The sequence below is a fragment of the Dreissena polymorpha genome, chromosome 7 (assembly GCF_020536995.1).
Source record: "Dreissena polymorpha isolate Duluth1 chromosome 7, UMN_Dpol_1.0, whole genome shotgun sequence".
In the NCBI taxonomy this organism is placed as follows: Eukaryota; Metazoa; Mollusca; class Bivalvia; order Myida; family Dreissenidae; genus Dreissena; species Dreissena polymorpha.
Window position 1 is genome coordinate 57,835,723 of NC_068361.1, and position 21,754 is coordinate 57,857,476.

The 21,754-nt window shown below is 35.2% G+C and overlaps 1 protein-coding gene across 1 annotated transcript in view; it reads left to right on the top strand.

The window, feature by feature from the left end:
* The first annotated feature begins 14,875 nt into the window (after positions 1 to 14,875).
* Positions 14,876 to 21,754, top strand: part of LOC127839731 (beta-1,3-galactosyl-O-glycosyl-glycoprotein beta-1,6-N-acetylglucosaminyltransferase-like) — a 29,984-nt gene continuing 23,105 nt past the window's right edge. The window contains exon 1 of the mRNA XM_052368117.1: positions 14,876 to 15,060. The gene's annotated coding sequence lies outside the window, so the exon portion shown is untranslated. The remainder of the gene's footprint in view (positions 15,061 to 21,754) is intronic.

The following is a 21,754-nucleotide window of genomic DNA, read 5'->3' on the forward strand; positions in this document are numbered from 1 at the left end:
AATTGTTTTCACTGTGGTATCTGACGATCTGGTCTTATGTAGAGCTGCAACGATTCGATCCGATTCATCGAAAATCGATTCGAAATGGTTCGATTCAATTACGATACCAAACCTACCAAATTCGATTCGATTCTTTAACATATATACATATATATACATAGATACGTAAAGCGCGCTGTATTCTACTGATACAGGAAGGTGTAGGTTTTATCTTTACCTGTAATTACGACGCGCAAGATTGGTTGCTTATTACTTTAGTCATCCAATCAATAAGCCCGTTACGGTTTACTTTCGGAAAAAGCGTCAAAATGGCTGAACAAGTTATGGCCGACAAATTGAAATTATCAGATGCGCCTAAGAAGCTAAAATCAAAAGTATGGAAGTATTTGGGTTTCGGGATGGTAGCCCTACCAATAAAGCAAAGTGTAAACTGTGCTTCACGGATGTGGCGTACGCTAAGTCCGGCTCAACCACTAATCTAATTTAATGCAATATGTCAAACGCAAACATAACGTTGATTTAGCAAGACAAAGAGGTCGCACAAGTGCAACTACTTAAGTCGCCAGCGAGAAAAGTAGTTCTATTTCTTTTGGAGTTTTGTTAAGTTTATTAGAGAATGTGATTTGTCCTACAGGTAACAGGTGATGCTGTCATGGCACAGTGGTAGACATGCTTATAGCGGTTTTGGGTAAAGGTGTAATAGTGATAGTACTACCATTCAACTGATTCCAGATACGTTCTTATGATTATTTATTTATTTTTTATATTATTGTGTTATCAACACAATCTTCTAGTCAGAAGTTTTTATATTGAAATTGAGTCCTAATTTTCTATTCTTTTTTATGTGTTTTATTGAAATCACATTTAAAGAGAAATGTTAATTTTGAGGCATAAAAGTGAATATTTGATAAAACTAGGTTTGAAGATGAATCGAATAAAAAAAATCGGTATCGGAGTGTCTGAAATCGAAATCGAATCGAATCGAGCTGTTGGTGAATCGTTGCAGCTCTAGTCTTATGGTAGCAGTTGAAATTGTATTGTGTATAACATTGTAGTTTGAATTAGGACACATTCTTATGACTGTAATTTCGCTGCGATCGGATAAGTGGCATGTTCCGTTAGTAAGTTGAATAATATCGGGCGTATGTTTGCATTGTAAACAAGTTGTTATTAAAATAAAGATACAATGTGGTGTTGGTGTAACTTTTACTATTTTACTAAGTGAATGAGGATTGAAATGCTATGAAACACTTTATGCACCAATTAAAATATTTATTGAACATATTCCATATTTGTTTTCGGCTATTAGGCTAGATTATTTTATATACATGTATACATAGAAAATATTGCAGACATACACACACACACACAAAGTATAAAAAAATGGAAAAAAAGAAACACCATAAAATAAACTTAACAAACAAAACAAGAAATAACAAAGAAATGAATATGCATTGTTATAATGAAATATAAACACATACAGCTAAAAGATTTACAGAAAGCGAAAACCTAAGCACAATCGAGGGACACCACACATAATCAATTGGTCACTGTCGGCTCAGGAACTACTTTAAAGTACCCCGTGTACCCTTAGGTAAATTAAATGTTCCCCGGGTACGAATAATACGTTTAAAGTCACCCGGCAATACGACGGGGTTCTTTTAGTATATTTTCCGTACACCGGGAACAGTGTAGTAAACTTTAAAGTACCTGGGGTACCATATACGAACATACAGCTGATAAATTTACATATATTTCCCTGTGTGTGATCGTGCTTATTGAAAGCGATAGCCTAACCACGATCGAGGGACACCACACATAATTTACGCTCAATTGGTCATTGTCGGCTCAAGTACTACTTAAAAGTACCCCGAGTACTCAGAAGTATTCTACAATGTACCCCGGATACGGAAAATACGCACCCGGTCATACTCCGGAATACTTTTTAAAACCGGTATATATTTTCTGTACCCCACATACTTTGCAGTATATTTTTTTAATTACACCGGGTACTTGAAGTAGCATCTGAGCCGACAATAACCAATCGAGCATAATTTACTATTGTTAATTAAATCATTTTATATTTCGAGTCCGCATTGAAGACGTTCATAAAGTTGAAAGGCGGTAATGCATGTGTTCATTTGTTTACCAAATGAGTGTTTTGGTATATGCATGTATTGAAATACCTGAATTGTGTATGATCAATCTAGTAGGAGAATTAATTGAGACTTGCAATTACACCATATGGTATACGTCGAACGCTACACTATGGTATTACGACCGATGTTCTGATAAAAGTTTAATTATTTCTAAGTACGGGATTTTTTTCACCACAACGTCCTTAAGTTTGCTCATGCCTTGGTGGCACCTTGGCCCAAGGTCCTCACAGAGACGCTCTTTCATTAAGATGTTAACGAGCATCTTCATGTCCTCGTCTCGCCTGACCTCTTTCCTGGCTGGCGGTTTCTCGGTCGCTGTGTCCACCATGGTAGAAAAGTGGTCATCGACCAATCTACCTAGGCCGCCAGCGAGTGCTCCGTGAAGAGCAAGGGTGGCCGATGTAGCCCTCGAACCGACTGACTTCAGACTTTCTGAAAACGTATTGAAAACACATATATAACACAAATCACGTTAAACTGAAAGTAGTAGACACGAGCGTCTGGTATGTACATGCATATTGAATCCAATTGAACATTGGAACTTGGAAAATAATTTATTTAAACCGTAGCACTATTTACTGAGTCTTAGTATAAAGTTGAATAAACAACAACAACAACAGAAAAAACGCAGAACCTACCTGTGAATTCTCTGTTCAAGAATTCGTTTACTAAGTCGGCTTCGAGATTCTTCCCGCGTCCACCTTGTAAATTAACTGTCCGATTCCAAGTCAAATCGTTGGCTAATCTGTGTGGTAGCCAGCCGTTGACAGCTGAAACAGAACATGTTCAAACTTCTGTGACTGTTAGTCATTTGCAAATTAAGATCGTTAATTATAAAAAAATAACAACCACGAACAGATGTATTTTAACATAAGCATTTTTAAATATAACAATTTATCCCATCGTATCTCAGCATATACTGACCTGCAATCAAACGATGTCCCAGGATGACATACTTGGGGTGGTGATTTGCATACAACCACAGCAAGTCGCACTTCCAATACATCAGCATGCCGGGACCATCGTTCTCTTTAACAGCGTCATGGCGGATCATGTCACCGAGTATTTGGAATAGTAAGGCCTTGCTGTGGCGGTAACTCATGTCTCGGGTCTGGCTTCTGACAACTCCTGTAGTCTTGCAGCTACAGCAGCAGAACCAAAGCTCTGCTTCAGTCGGTAGGCTTTGTAGCTTCACACAGTCCATATGAAACCAGATACCCATCTGGCAGAGGATATTGCAGCACTCCACCATCGGGATGTCGGTGCGTTTCTTTTTGCAGACGCAATTTGTTCTCTCATCACCTTGCTGCCTGCATGCCGCTGAGCAGAACCATGTTTCAGGCAGGGAGTCATATGTGAGGCCTACACACCTTAGGTGAAAGAACCGGTTGGGGCAGGCCTCGTTTTCACACTCTGCCATCGGCTCGTCCTCCCTCACTTTATTGATGCCTGAGAAAGTATGATAATTTATTAAGTACATACATTGTATTCTGATTTAGGTGTTTAGATGTCTTATACTACACACATATTGGCAGTTAAAGGGATAAGTCCAAATTGAACCGTATTAAAAAGTACATTTTTCTTTTTTTGACATTTCTTAATGATATGTACCACTACCACATATTATTTTCTAGTAGATATTTATGATATGTGACCAGTAAGATATACATTTTTCTAAAACGCATGTTCAAATGTAAAGGTTAACATTTGAAAATAGGTCATAAGGCCATTAAATAAAAAAATTCAAACATAGTTTTCGGCCATGAAACGTTATTTGCAACAAGAAACTACAATTTAAAAAATCATTTTGTTTATATAAATTCATTAACACTCAACAATACTTACTCGTTTTGCAAAGGCATACATTGTGGACAGCGTTGTTGTCGTCAAATGTCAACGGAGACCATATTTCTTTGACGATTTTTTTTGACAGTTGGTCAAACTCTTCCTGTGACATTGTGACATCGTCATCTAACGATTGAGTGCCAATTGTTTCATGGCAAAAGCGCAGACGTACCCTTCTCCCACAAATTTTAAAAACTCCACCACGTACGAAAATGACTCCGAAACGTTTTTCTTCACGCCACGGTGGTTAAACACGTTTCGTAGATGGTATAAAGTCCCCTTGTCCATTGACGACGAGGAACTATAAAACCGATCCATGATATCCTGCATAACAAGGAAAACAATGTCTAAAACACAGTCCGATTTAATATACAAGTAATTATACACATGCACAATAAGTAACACGCTATGTTTAACTGACTATATCTTAAGAATTATGTGAACTTTTATTACTTTATTTAAAAAAATAAATATAAAAAAATTATTCATCAACCTACCTGCACCAAAAGCAGTCGCTTATGGAACTCTTGCGGCGCTAGTTCAAGCCCTTCCAAACGAGCGTTGGATGTTGATTCGTTGGCCATGGCGTTCTGTGCGTCGTTGTGCCGCTCACAAGATAGCCCATCGCCCCAGATTTGATTTTGTGTAAATCTGTCCCATTGGTCGGTACATACTTTTGCAGTACTTTCAGGATATTAATGACACCATTGATAGTTGAAGGGTTTTCTTCAAGTAAACCTATATTGAACTGGGAAAAAACAACACAATTTATCCTAGGTTTACCAACACACTGATAAGTGTAATAATGTGTAACCTTGTTGAATATACCCACTTTCTGCCTTGCATGATGCCTATAATAACCATACGCATATTATTAAAAACAATACTGTTACTTTTTGGCAAACTTTGTCTAGCTTATCAAAAAATATAACAATCATTAAGTAATAAATTATCATTCTACATTTTCTTGGCTTACCATTTGACTTTTTTGTTTACTTTCCTCAGCGAAAGGATGGTCTCTATGTTGTTCTACAAGACACCCTTCAGCAGCCCTTAAGTGTCGGAGGAGTATTCTTGACACCATGTTTTCCATTCAGCGCCTGATAACGTAAAGGTCCGTGTTGTCGGGAATGAAGGCCTGTTGACCTATCGCGACAGCGGGTCTTACCCGTTTATCATCGAACTGCGTTGTTGCAATTGGATTTTAAACGGCATAGGCCAGGGCCCAGGTTTGGTATTGGTTTCCGTGATTCCTTGTATGATGGCGGGCTTTCACGTATCTCCCCACGTTGTCCCAACATATTGTATAACCTTTAAGAGAAAAAAACTCACATGATAGCATTTCATTACATTGAATGTTCGGGCAGTACAAGTATTGAATTGAACGGGAAAGGACTGTTTTATGAAAACGAATGAAATAAAATAATGTTCATCTTAAAAAGAGGACAGAGTTAAGACCTCATCATCAATGAATTGAAGACAAACACCAAGAAATTACCGGTTGGATATGTGGGATCACCGTACAAAATCGTTCTGTCTGCGTCATTAGGGTCTTCTGCAGATTCCAAGTCATCACTCCAACCAGTGATGTCCAACCAATCTTCATCGACAGCAGAACGGGCCTCGTCAGCAGAGCGAGCCTCGTCAGCAGAGCGGGCCTCGTCAGCAGATCGAGCCTCGTAAGCAGATTGGGCCTCGACAGCAGAGCGGGCCTCGTCAACAGAGCGGGTCTCGTCAGCAGAGTGGGCCTCGACAGCAGAACGGGTCTCGTCAACAGAGCGGGCCTCGACAGCAGAGTGAGCCTCGACGGCATAACGGGCCTCGTCAACAGAGCGAGCCTCGTCAGCAGAGCGGGCCTCGCCAACAGAGCGAGGTCGTCAGCAGAGCGGGCCTCGTCAGCAGAGCGAGCCTCGTCAGCATAGCGGGCATCGTCAGCAGAGCGAGCCTCGACAGCAGAGTGGGCCTTGACAGCAGAGCGGGCCTCGTCAACAGAGCGGGCCTCGACAGAAGAGCGGGCCTCGTCAACAGAGCGGGCCTCGTCAGCAGAGCGGGCCTCGTCAGCAGATATATTAATTATTTTACGCTTGATTGTTCTACGTATGGTGTAATGTATTATCAAAACATTGCAATAAATCACCAAGATAATATAACACATTAAGACATTCTTATATGTTACATTTAGTTCAATACATTTCTTTGAAAATTATATAGAATACATTTTTAATACCCACATAGCGATTGTAAATTGTACAATTACTATTTAAGATAATGTCGTTGAAGAAATTAATCGTTTTATTGTGTGCACACAACCTACCCTGCGCTTGCATCCGGCGCGCCACATCAGAACAGCATTCACCTTCTGCATCAAAGAAGCTGTTCGAGGTTTGGCTTGTTTCGATATGATGGAGTAGATAAACCCCAGCATTGCTGAAATCGATTGCTCATACCTAAGGTGTGAATAAAATTGAGAGAAGAATTAGTTACTATGTACACGTATAGAAATACAAAGGTTTATATAGATAATACAATCATTTAAGAGTATACACGCAGTTGAAAAATGAATATATATATATTTAGGAATATTATACAAAAAACAAATCTGACGTATATTCCACAAATTAATGCGCCAGTTAACTTGCTTATCCATTAAACACACACACACACACACGCACGCACGCACGCACGCACGCACGCACGGTCGCACGCACGCACGCACACACACACACACACACACACACACACACACACTCACACGCACGCACGCACGCACGCACGCACGCACGCACGCACGCACGCACGCACGCACGCACGCACGCACGCACACACACACACACACACACACACACACACACACACACACACACACACACACACACACACACACACACACACACACACACACACACACACACACACACACACACACACACACACACACACACACACACACACACACACACACACACACACACACACACACATATAACTATATATATAATATATATTTAAGTAATAGTAAACTCCACTGAGGTCCCTATGGCATTATAGTGACCAGCCAGGCAGCCACAAACCGTATATGGACCGAAGCCGTTGGCTGAGGTCCATATACAGTTTTCGGCTGCCTGGCTGGTCACTATAATGCCATTGGGACCGAAGTGGAGTTTACTATTTCTCATATTACACCGAAGAGTTTCCCCTTTACCATTTGTTGTACGATTGTTTATGGTTTAAAAGAGATACACTGAAGAATTTCGCAGGAATAATGACGTCATTTCGTTACAAAATGACGTAATTTTACAGTAAAACAGTGCAAATTTAGTGGTGTGTAACCCCGAACGGTCCATATACAAAAAATAGTGACCGGTCCATATACTATTAGGTTCCTCTATCGCATTTTATAGACTGAAACCGGTCATATAGATATATAAGGACCAATATCTCTGAGGTGTAATATTTAAGTAATAGTAAACTCCACTGAGGTCCCTATGGCATTATAGTGACCAGCCAGGCAGCCACAAACCGTATATGGACCGAAGCCGTAGCATATACAATTTGTGGCTGCCTGGCTGGTCACTAAAATGCGATTGGGACCGAAGTGGAGTTTACTATTTCTTATATTACACCGAAGAGTTTCCCCTTTACCATTGTACAGTGTTGTACGATTGTTTATGGTTTAGATCTAAAAGAGATAAACTGAAGAATTACGCAGGAATAATGACGTCATTTCGTTAAAAATGACGTCATTTTTCAGTAAAACAGTGCAAATTTAGTGGTGTGTAACCCCGAACGGTCCATATACAAAATAGTGACCGGTCCATATCCTATTAGGTTCCTCTATCGCATTTTACGGACTGAAACCGGTCATATAGATATAGAAGGACCAATATCTCTGAGGTGTAATATATATATATAACTATAACTATAACTATATATAATTATATAACTATATAACTATAACTATATATCAATGAATGAGATCAAAGATAGCGAATGTCTTTTTCTGTGCAGTTCTTAGCTGCAGCAAACGCAGTACGGGATGATACGCGGAGTTTTCGCGGCTTATTTTACATTATTACATATTGCTGGTCATAAACGTATAGATACAGAAGTGAAATTAAAACATATGAGTCAATCGGCCACACGCGAAGTATCCGTACATATTTTAAATATTTATACGCGCGTTCTTCAAACAAACCTGTTTTAGTGGTTTGTCTGGCGTTGCTATTTGATTCGATTATTAACAGTATCGAGAATCATTGCGCTCATGCTTAATTCATTAGTCAATATGATGGCATAATTCTTGTTAAATTAATTAAAAATAATATTTATCATGGTATTGTTGTAAAACACATTAAGAATCTATTATTGACATACCATATTATTTCGCTGGATATCTTCATTTAATATCTGTCTGGTCTAAAGAAAATTCCAGTTCACCTAGTTCACGCTATAGCGTCTTTATTATGTAACGATTATTTTCCTGGCCGCGAACTCCGATCAGCACATAGGGTAGAGACGCAGCGATGACCTGTATGTATACTCTGACATTCACACACAGTGGCCGCAACTTGACCCGATATACCTCGCGAGTTGAAATGCAATGCATTAAAGTGAGTCTTCGCTTCCACTGCTCTCTATACTTTAACATGTTAACATGTTGACAGGAATATGGAAGTTAGTACTAAATATGAGAACAATAGCCTTTAAGTGAAAAAGTTCTCGCGCTGAAAATCTTCTGAAAATAAAAGGTGGACGTACAAACTGTATTGATGTCGAGATTGAGTGTAAAACTGTTCTATCTATTAAGCCTTTTCATTAGATATAAAATTGTTTCAAGCTGAACACGCAGTAAAACAGTGTTACAAAGGCGCGGACATGTTTCCAATGTTCTGGTCGTATTCTCAAATCAGCAAATGCAGTCAATGAAGTGTGTTCATCTGTTCTTTGCCGCGGGAAGTTTTATTTGAATTCTATTGGACGCTAACAAAGGTCAGGCTAAGGTGAAAAGCTGGAGTTTACAGCTAACGCCGAAACAATTCTTCACAATGGTGACCTATGTAAAAGATCGAGCCAGTCCGATTGAGATAGCTCGATTTTTCTAATCGGCATACCTCGCTGATTATCATTGATAAAATAAAATATTAATAAAACATCATATTCTGGGGAAACAGATTCAATCAGTTTATCAAAACTTTAATTCTAAATTAGTAATTTTGCATCCATTTAATTTTTATGGACCAATGAAACAACTATATATTTTCTCTATTTTTTGTTTGATATTTGTTCTCGATTTTGTAAATAAATTGCGAATGAAAACATGTAAAATTAACTTTTTACGCGATCACAAATCTAATGCGTACAATTTCGATCCTGCAAATTGTAAACACTGCACTGCTATGATGTATAGTTGTCCGTCCCGCTAGCGCAGTGGTAAGCACGCTCCCTTTTTTACCTGTACGACACCGGTTCGCTTCCCGCTTTCGGTGCAATGTTATTTTTTGTTTGTTTTGTGGTCACCATTTCGTACAGGTGTTTTTTCCCGGATAATCCTACCCCCCCCCGCAGCACAAGACCATATAAAAAATTGAAAAGTATTTCAGTAAAAACACATAAATAGCTTGAAATTGCAGCTATCATTCAAAATTCGTCCCAACTGTCGTCAATCTAAGCTTATTAGGTAGGAGTGCTGGACACACTCCGGGTCCCAACATTATGCAGCCTCAGGCGCGGAGGTAACTCATAACTTTTGAAAAACACAAATACACACACTGGGTGCAGCCTAGGAGCGTATAGACTTAAACAAGGCAACAAACTCAAGTGCGGGCACAATCATTTTAAATTTACATATTTAATACGATATTCTAACAGAAATTACACAACCACCTAAGTGTACATACAATGTTTGATAATTCGTTCGATTGTTAGATTTCAGCTTATACATGTATAAGGTCATATCGCTTTGGTTAGTTAACTTATCCATATGTTCCTGGGCGAACTCGAATAGTCAACTGCTCTTACGATTGAGCTCACCTGGTCCGGCTATGTGCTCATACCTACTTTCGAGAATCATCATAAAAGTATTGTCATACTTAATGAACAAACATGCCTATGCGTATTGAACTTAAATTAACAAACAATTTTCAATAGGAAAAAAGCATATATCCATGTCCATGGGCATGTGAAATCACGTCCGTACATATAACATTATCAAATTAAGAACGTAAACAACGAAATAAAGGTAGGGTATGATGTACATGTGTTTTTATTATTAACGATCATGTCGTGTTTTGTATATATCTTCAAAATGTAATTTGAATAACCCACAAACATTTTATTAAAATAGAAAGTTTTTACGAAAAGTGGTACAGAAAAATACACGCCGATTATCTGTTTAAAGATATTTCTTGTTAGATTTGATCGAGAATGTGACCCGCCTCTCAGTTTCGCTCAATGGGTCAAGTTACCCACGGGTACTACTTCCCCAAACCCCTTAAAAAAATTTCGTACCAAAAATGTTTCGTACCCAAATTTTGTTCGTACCAAAGTTTGTTTCATACCCAAAATTTCGTACCCAAATTTTTTATCGTACCCAAATGTTCGTATCATAATACACAATTGAGGTGATAAAGAAAAAACTTAAATTGATGTTTTATATCAATCCTCTTCAAAAGCATCGTCACACCAGTACTGTCAGTACTTTGATTTAGTAATAGAACGTGAAAGGAACGGAAATACATGAAAAAATGCCGTAAACGGGATTGAACCAAAATGTTAATATCTTCTATTTAAGATTGCTGACGGCTTTGTCCTTTTAAACCTTCCATGTATTCATAACCATTTCAACAAATGCACCAGAAACATTCCATATCATAATATCCGCGATCATTATAGTGAACGTTGTATAATAATATTTATCATGTTCAAGTGCTAATGACTAATAATTTATCCCAATAGATTTGTATTGGATGTCGCAGAGTCAGCATTGGTTATTTATAAGCTCTTTTAAATTCATTTGCACTGTTCCATTTTAAGTATATTTGAATAAATAGTCAGTTGTTATTATAGCATGTGATGTTTTGTTGCTGTATAAAGCATATCTGATTTTTTCGGGTAAATATTCAGTTACAAATGTCAGCTTTAATCTTGCTATGCGAGCTATACCAATATGAACCGGTTAAAAAAAATCAACATTTTATCTCAACTGTAAATCGCTTAAACGGCTGAATCAGGTACATCGGCTTAAAGGGACCTTTTTACAAATTTCAGCGTGTATTTAAGTTTGCCATTGAATGCTTCTTTGATAACTGTAAACATTGGATTTAATAAGCTCCTGTAAAAAAACAAGAATAAAATTTAAGAAAGAAAAAAAAGTAACCCTTAACTGGGTCTCGAACCACTAACCCCTGGAGTAAACCTCTAACGCTTAGACCACTTGGCAATCCGTGCTCATTAGTGATTGAAATCGGTTCCCCAAAACGGAGTCGATTAATCGGAGGCCATAATCAGCGATTAATCGATTAATCAGCTTTTTTAACAAAAAATTAAGTTTTTAATATTCAACCAATGTTTTTGTTAACATTATATTACTATATTTTATCAAAAAGGACTTTATCATGACTATTCCTTATGTATTGTGTGATTTAAAAATGAATACATGCTTAAAAATCTTGCTTTGTGTTTGAAATATTGTGGCTGCAATGTTATATACTGTGTGAAAAAGGCGTTAAACCCCAATAACTACAACAAATCTTGTACAGAGTGAAAAGTAATAAAGATTATTAAATAAAATCAGACCTTTAAAAAGTAATTTTATTTCAAAAGAACAACTTGTATGATCATTATCAGAAGAATATGAAAATATCTACTTAAATATGGACCTTATGATAATAGTTTCTTGACAAGGAAGAGGAACAAATTCTTCTCTGACCGCCATCTTGAATGAATTGGCTATAGCCGCTATACACATCGGTTTTATGATCGCTGATAGGTTGAAAGGGGTTGTTTTATAATGTTATTAATCAGTTGAATTCATATTGGCTGTGTTATTGATCTGAAGACAGCCGTATTGGCCTGAGGCCGCAGGCTCAATAACAAAGCCAATATGAATTCAACTAATTTATGACAATTTTATAAATTAACTTTATATTATTCAGCAAAAAAAGCTTGAATTTCACTTTCGAATTACAAATTTACAATTTTTTGCTATTTAATTAAGAATGACGTTTTGAAAAATAGGACAATTTCTGTTCTCTACAACTTATTGGTGAACAGAAACAATAGCATTTAAACTAAGTATATGACGAAAGATGATTCCTAGACATAGACATTACATGATACAGGAACACAATTTGACAGGTCGCAATTATGTAAAATTTACCTGAATAACCATGATAACATTTCAGCCACACTGGAACGGATCCACTACCGTTGTTTTTGATACAACTCAGAAAGATAATAAGGATCGAAAACTTACTTATTGCCATTAGGAATTGCATTTGTAATGTGTAAATCCTTCATGATTTCGAATTAATTTTGCTGTCTGCGTTCGTTGTACTTGTACTTGTAGCTCATTAAAAAACTTGAAAGTTGTTATTTATGTACGCTATAATATTGAACCTTACTGTTGTGGTTACACTGCACTATTGTTATTGTCAAAAAATGGAGCTGAATATGCTAGGGGCTGAGTGCTATAGTATATTTTTTAAAGATTTAAACTATTGCACACACAAAAAAATATGTATCGAATGATCCGTGCGGTAAAAAAAATCGTCAAATTTTCGTCGACTCTAAATTTTCATCGTCATCGTCACGTCAGCAGCAATTCGTCGATGACGCGTCGACGATCTGATTAATCAACTCACCACTAGTGCTCATACAATGGATCATGTATTTTAAACTTAATATTACTTAACAAAATATAACGACAACAACAGAACCATCCAAAGTATTCAATCGTTTCGCGTCACAACGCTTATTGTTCAGGTTTTTTTTAAAGATGCATATAATGGATATTTTAGAGCATGGTAAATGTTCAGTATTTCTGTTTCCTCACAAATATCATAACTACAACGAAAATTTGCGAATCTGAAAAAATTGTTTATAGTTTCGTCGATTTACCAAAACTTGAATAAGTCTCTTTAATTCAAACACGTTTATTCAACCTTACTGAGCAACACGTTTAACGATTGCATTTTGATTAGCGTAGCCGATATTTAAGTAATTTATATCCGGGCTGTTTGTAATTTTTGTGATTAGCACGTCCATCCTGTTTGCATTGAGTTAGTTTTTTGCGAGATCGACCCGTTATAAAGGATAAACCTCATCAGCTGAAAATAGCATAGTCCTTTTAAAGGAGTATAACAACTTCCAAAAATCAATCAAATGCAATTTGTTTAAACAAATACAGTTATTTTATGTCAGGTTGTATATGGTTGGTTTCTGAAAAATGTCTGTGTGTGTTTGTTCTATTTTTTATTTTGTGTTTTTTTTTCATAATTTAAATCACTTTCTTCTTAGCAAGTTATAAAATCAAAGTACTGGTGGGGCAATTTTCTCAAATTTTGTGGTCGTAAAAACACTATACACCGTGATGCCAACCAATCACCTTTGTTGAATAAAACAGATTGAATTAAGGAAGGGTAACAGACTGTCAACATAATATATGATTTAGCTATTGGGCTTATAAGTAAATGCTGTTATTTAAAATAAGTCATTGTCGTACGTGCCAGTTTATAAATGCGAAACGTTTGGGAAAATACAATGTTGATTATTATCATTTGAACTGGTGACCTAGGTTTTTACTCTTACTTAGTGTTATAAGTATCTGAGATTTCGTGGAGACAAACGTTGTCAAAAAGTTTCTATACATCATGTAGATTCAATTATAATTCATATATATATTCAATTAATTTATTTGCTGGATTTTATGTCACATCGACACAGTAGAGGTCATATAGCGACTTTATGGGACCAAAAAGTAAATGTTGATAACGATCTTCTGTTAGGACGTACATATACGAGATTGTTTTGATTACATGTACTTGGAAACCATTAACGCAAATCAGTTAGCTGCTGTGAAAGTGACAACCCCAGCATGACTGTATTTCGTGTGTAAGGAAAAAGTTCAAAACTGGCATGAAAAGCACGGGCGAACATTGAGATGTTTGCTTTGACAGTAAAAATATAGCGCGTGGTAATTAAATTGTGTCGCCCATATCACGAACGCAGTTGATTTCTTAAAACGAAAGAACATAAATGCGCTGTATCGATAAAGTGTAGATAGTTCAGTATTGAACCGATATTTCGTCGCTGTATACACCTTCCATGATGACTGCGTGTTACTCGGGTGCTATTGCCACAGTGAAAAGACGTTGCCATTGATGGAACGCGCTCATCGATCGGAGCTATTTTTTGAGAACGCAGAATCTGGATGCAAAGTGGTTAAATGCAGTAACGGACTACATTCTTCGTTATACGTATATTATGTTACCAAAAATCCGTGTAAAATTACAATGAGGCGTATGTAATACCCAATATACGCAATTTTCGCCATGTAACAAAACATAACGATAACAACAGAACTCTCCAAATTATTCAATCGTTTTGCGTCTATAACGCTTTATTATTTTCAATTTTTTTAATCGCCAAAAGACGCATATAACAGATATTTTAGAGCAGGTTAACTGTTCAGTATTTCTGTTTTTTCTCGCAAATATAATTACAAACAAAATTTGCGAAGCTGAAACATTTCTTATTTCAATTTTGTCAATTTTCCAAAACGTGGAAAGGTCCCTTTAATACATACTATCTCAAGCGTGAATAAGGAAGCAAACGATTTGTTTTCAACGTTTTTATTATATTCATAAAGGCGGGTGTAAAAAGTTAGAATAGAACTGTTGCAAAGTGTGTGCAGGCTATATTCAATAAGTACCAGCTTCTTACAATGAAACGCGTGTGAAACAAATGGACAATATTGGGCAACATATAGATATATAGAAATATGGCGTCGACAAATAAATAAAAAGCACGAGACAAAGACAGAAATAGAACTAACGACGTAAGTATCATTATATATAATATAGATATTAAATTTACTTTAAGTAAAAGCTACTTTAGTTTTCATCGTTATACATACATTTCTGTTAAAGAAGTATATATTTCATTACCAATTATTCTTTTAAGAATTGGTCAAATGTGTTTTTGATTGTGTGCGTATGTCTTTGCCATTAGTTTAAATGTTAACCATTTAATGGAACATATATGTAAACATATATGTTCGTTCTTAATCATATTAAAAAGTATTGATATGCAAAAGGCGACACAAGACCATACACTTAGAATATGTGGGCCATATAGCGTTACCTCTTTGAAAAGCCTTTATAATATATTACGTTTCCGGTTTCGCTCGTTTTATTCAACCAACGCTAGAGTATATAAATATAGAGAAAAGGCTTTTCCAAATTGGATGTTGTTGTTGTTTTTCAAAATTTCAAATTTACCTTTTCGGACGGTTATATGAATCTGATAAAAAAACAAATCTTATACCTTTTTTTTCAACGTTAGTTGGTCAGCCTCGGTCTTAACCTCCAAACGTCTTCAGCCGAGATAGGGTTAGAAAATTCCATACAAATATTCATACTTACTACTTACCACGTACTCTAGCTCCGTGTACTAACATCATGATTTTGAGTTTCTGTGTTTTGATTATTCGCTTCTATAAGAATGTCACTGCAGTTATTTATGTTAAACAACATAGCTTAAATAACAAAAACAACAACAACAGTGTTATAAAACTACTTTATTAACAGTTATAAATCGATTCGAATATCAGATTTTACTTAAAATCTCTTATTTACATTAAATTTGCCTATCTTTTTATTTGTAACAAGCACATATTATGCTGTGTTTTTTATACTTTTGTCGCAGTTAAACAATTAACCTATGATATTTTAAAAGGGTTAAAAGAACATTATTTAAGGAAGTACACGAACGCGAATTCTTTACATAATGATAGCCTAAAATCACATACCTTGCATTATAATGCATAACTAAAAGTTACAGCGCAGAACAGCCGTAACTCGTTTACTCCAGCGTTTGTTAATTTCCTTTGTTTATTTTTACATATTACGGGGAATGCACACAAAATTATAAATAATTACTGGAAACTTCATAAGGTAGGTCCACATCATAGAGGAAAAGTGCAGTGCAAAGCTCTTGCTATCTTATGTTAAATGTCTTTTCCTTTGTTATGTTTAATTGCCGGACAGAATTATGAAAACTTTAAGTGATATCATCCTAAGTATTTGAAAATTTTACTATATTTTTATAATTATTGGGGCATATCAAACACGACATTACCAGTCCTAGTTTATATTGATATTCATGGTAAATAAACTGAAAAATCAAGTAAGGAAACGGGGCAATTAGAGAAGTGAAACTGTTCATATACATTGCCAATATAAATTCAAATTCCAAACCTTTTACAATAATTTGCCGCAGGGATAAATACTCCAAAACCTCATGTTCAATTTTGAACGCCTCAGATTAATAAGTTGTAAATAGATATAAAGCAACATGTCATTTAAATTAAAAATATATGTTAGTGTACATGTGCATTCACATGTACTTGTATTCATCGCAAATTACGGTGGTCCACCGTAAGATTTATTGCCCGCGCTCGAGTTCTTATCAACATATTTGATCGAGCCTGTCACCGCCATTCGCCACGGCTACATCACTGCGTTCCACGGTGTTCCACGGTGTTCCACGGTGTATCGCGGTGACGAAAGTAGTTGGCACGCTTGGTTGAAGCACGTTGATGCTTGGCGAAAGGCAGAAATTGCGCTAGGCGAAGGGTATATTAAACCTCGACTGTTTTATAGTTAACATATTGTTGAATCTGAACTATTCTGAACACGTGCACTTAACATCCAATATTTCTCTTTCCCTCCATATTTTGTTTACTTGTTGAAAGTTGTTTCAAACGGCAATTACATTTTGAATGAAACATTGTATTATTTGTGTAGGATATTTTGTATTCCTGCAGGTTACTAGTTTAAACCTTTTATTTATTTCCTCTGTCAATTGTTTGTATTATAATTTGCGAAAATTTATTAAAATATATTTATTGGAGCCACACAACTTATTTGGCATAGTAAATTTAAGTATAAATAAGAAACATATTTTATCTTTGCCAACAAGAATATATCTGCTGGTTACAAGGTAGAAATCCGTCTTTTTGCGCTTTAAAACTTAAAATTAATCGCGTTTGTCGAAATGGACGTATACGTATAGAAATCCTACCTTCGGTTTTAAAAGCGGTATCGTTTGAAAAATAATAAATTACCTGCTACCTAGGCTATAGATTAAATGACAATTTGGCACACTTTCAAATTGCATCTATAATTCTTGATTAACATGTATTTCATTTCAAGTTCAGAGGCTTTAAAATTCACCTCATCATGTGTATTTGAATTTTCCATTTGAATGTATATTTATAATATTTTTATCATATATCTAATTGCATGTATTAATTGCTGTTGTTTTTGTGTAGATAACCGCATCGATCAATTGAACTTATAAACTTCGATTGATTCGATTGTTTGTCGCTTGAACCAAAATACGCAAATTGCGCTTAGCTAGGCCGGCAAAAAAACACATTAAGTGCATACTTGTGCACAATGCCTTGTGCACGATTACATGTGTAACAAAATGAACACTTATGGGAAAAAATTCAAGTACGATGTCATACGGCTATTTCTATATGGTGGCACTTGAAAGAAGGATGTAGTGTGAATTTCTGTTTGTAAAGAAACTACTGATTAACATTTCGTAACCCATACAAAACAGTGGGTGTCTCTCGTCCATTGCGATGCATGATATTATAGATTATGATAACTTGTCGTATAAAACGTCGGGTCATATGGTTTTTGTCCAATGGGCCTGCAAATTAGCTTGCACAATAGTGTTCTAAAAATCTACTTGTTATAAACTGTAATGAACTTATTCATACATCTATATTCGTGTAATACCAGCAAAAATGGAATACAAGCATACACAATCATATGGGTTATATATAGCAAGAACAAACTAAGTTGTTTTTTATGCACTATTTATTTTTTATTTTTTTCTTTGAATATTTTACATGCACTAGTTTACGGGAAAAAAATCGTATCTTACGCTTTTCTTTGTTAAATATATTGTGAATACCCTTAATGCTAGTTTTGACAAATATTGCCTAAAATGACAATTTTGTAAAAACATCCGATGTATCCAGTCAAGCTACAGGTAACATTACCTAAGGTGAGAACTGAAAATATACGCTTAATGTCGTAAGTTGCAAGTAAAGCAAACTATAAATCAAAGTACTGACAGTACTGGTGTGACGATGCGTTTGAAGAGGATGGATATGAAATCATCAATTTAAGTTTATCTACATCACCACAATTGTTAATGTGGGTACGAAAATGTGGGGTACGAAAAAACATTTGGGTACGACAATTTTGGTTACGAAATAAATATGCCAAACAACAAAATTTGGTACGAAAAAAAAATTAATTTGGGTACGAAATTTTGTTGGGGTACGAACAACAATTTTGGTACGAACACAATTTGAGTAAGAAAAAAAAGTGACCGACAAACAAATTGGGTACGCAAAATGTAGGGTACGAGAAAAAATTTGGGGGATACAGGGATGTAGTACCCGTGGGGAACTTGACCAATTTAGCAAAACTGGGAGGCGGGTAACAGTCTCGATCAAATCTAGAAATAACTACATTTGGGGTTTTCCCAACGTCACAACGTTTGAAGTGCCACCTGGCAGTTTTTCTGGTTCATTTGCCGAACATCTCGATAAATTTGAAAGAGAACGGGAACCAAGCTTCCTTTACCTTTATCAATAATAATCAGCGAGGTATGCCGATTGAGAAAATTTAGCTAACTCAATCGGACTGGCTCGGTCTTTTACATAGGTCGCCATTGTGAAGAATTCGTACATGGTATGATAACGTAGACGAGCTGCTTCGCTGAAGCAGCATCGTCAAAAAGATGCTGGCTTAACAATTGGAAGAGAACAGTATGTCCCGAACAGCTTTGAGTAGAAGCCTTGGATAAATAAAGTAAGCACTTTTCGTCTGAAATAAATACTATGATTATATATTTACACAAGATCCATCGTATGTAAATATGTATGGAAGTCAAAAAAGCATGTGCGTGTGAAATTCATAACAATTTCGACACTATATTCACTGTAAATATATTAAAACTCATGATAATACAATGTTTCAAGTTATAAATTATGAACAAAATAGTCAATTTTCGTTTAAAAAATATAAATATACACCACTCTTTTTCAAAGATGCATATAAGATGCGATTTATAGTGGATATTTGTGACCACAGGGAACGCTACTTTGCTCGGGGCTTTCGTAATATATACTTTTTTCCTGTTTAAATGCTTTTAATATTCATTTCATAAAACCATATGCAATGTGTTTTCAATATATTATTACAATCATTACACAATTTGAATTAATAGAAAAGCATCCTTCAACCTTTTACCTTTTTCAATTTACTTTACTTATTTTTTTTTATATATAACACAATAATAAGTGCTTCTTAAACGAAAAAGAATTAAGATGTACAATAACAATTTAACTATGGTAACAAGTTCAAACAAGATAAAACCCTATTATGTAACTTTTTCCAGTATCCTTAAAAATGTGCATTATTAACAAAGTTAGGATTTATAATAAGAGTGCAGTTAACAAAACAATCAATTTATACATTATGATCATTATGCGAACAACATATTCAGATTTGATCAAGTAAACAAATTCTGCACGTTTCATATATAATGAGCGTTAAAGACAGTAATTTTGTTATTCATTTATGAAAAACACGATACTCTTATAACTGTCCAAAAGTTCCTTTACTTCATTCACTTGTTATAATTGCATAAATATTTTAAGATAATCTTAGGCCAGCCTTAAATGCCTGAAAATTTGGAATAACCTCTTTTCTTTTGCATTCAAAAATGTAATTTTTAACTTCCATGACAAGAATTAAGCAGTTGTCGCTTTCATTTGTATCTCCAAGAAGGAACATTTTATAACTATTTGTATACTTGCGTTTATAAGCTATCAGAGACACCTTTCATAATTATTTTTACTATGTTATATTCCCTGAAAAAAATGGGTATTTGATTTATCTGACTTTTTGCAAAAAGTTCATATATTACTATCCGACAATCCCATTTTAAAAAGAAGTGAGTTTGTTCCCAATTTTCTGTGGAAAATCCTAATTTGTTTACCATTGAATATATGTATTATTCGTTGTTTTAAACACTTGTCCATGAACATTTTTCTATTGTGTATAATCACATGCAATGTAATCACTCAAATTTGTTTGGCATGTAGGGATTTCAGATGGTCATTTTAAATATAATATTGTAGAGTAACTTATCACATGAATTCATAACGATAGGTTTTATATCGGTCGACACAACGGGATACGAATGCACTTTATACTCTTCTTATTTTACATTTTGAACTGAGTTCATGTATGTGGAAAGAACTATCTTCATACGTTCATAATGTACAAACTTTACTGGTTTATAAATGTTCACTTTTAGCTCTTGCAGTGACATAAACTGCCCACTGTCTTTGATAATATCTTTAACATAATAACTGCGATTATCATAAAAATGATTTCAAAACATGTATATATTGTTGATTAATAAAAATGTTAAAGCGGGTATATACGATTTTGTCAAATATTTATGAATTTATATAAAATGTGTAAAAAAACTTAGTATATTTATATATTTCAATATAAATTAAAATAAAAGTTAGGAACAACATGTGTCGAAAAATGCGAAATAAGCCAGATATTTAATTCTGAAATTGAAAACGGCTGTACAGCCGAATTCGCCAGCATGTATATCATACATGTACGATGTGAATCTAAACTTAGTTTAACGGTTTATTTGAGTTTCGGCAACGATATCTATTCATACGACACACGAACTCCAATCCTAATACAAAGACGAATGCTTCGGTTATTGTAGGAAAATATGTTTGTCACAATCGGCTCGGGCCGCTAATTTGTCTTTGCTGCATTTAATAAAAGACGGCTTTAATGTATATTTTTTTTTTCTATTTTGTGTATATGTAGCATATTTTATTAATATATTACAATTAAACACATATAAAAAAATCGTATATACCCGCTTTAAATAAAATGTTAATGGTTAAAACATCTATCCAAAAAAGTGTTGGTTATTTTTTTACATATAAAATCGCATATAAACTGCCTGAAGTTCATAGTTTATTTAAATCTTCTAACTTTCTAGCCAAGGATGTAACACAATTTGGCATTGAATAACTTTTCTTATCCATGCCAAAACTTTTTATTTATGCATTTATGTCCACCTTTATCGAATTCTTTGGATTTTACTTTTGCTATTATTTTTAAAGGCCCTTGCCGCATTTGAATAGTTAATTATTTAAAACCATACAAATAACCTCTTCGGGTTGTGGCAAAGACACAAAAAGTGAATAAACAATAGAAGTATCAGGTTCTAATAACATTTATCCTACCTTAAGGAGTTAGATCCCTTCTTTTCCAATGTGAAATGATATTTTATAATTTTACTTATTTGTTATTATAAGTTAGCTCAATCATTTTTGGTAGATCGATGTCAAAAGTTAATCCTTTACTTTTTCAACATTTACGTTTAGCGAGAATATTGTG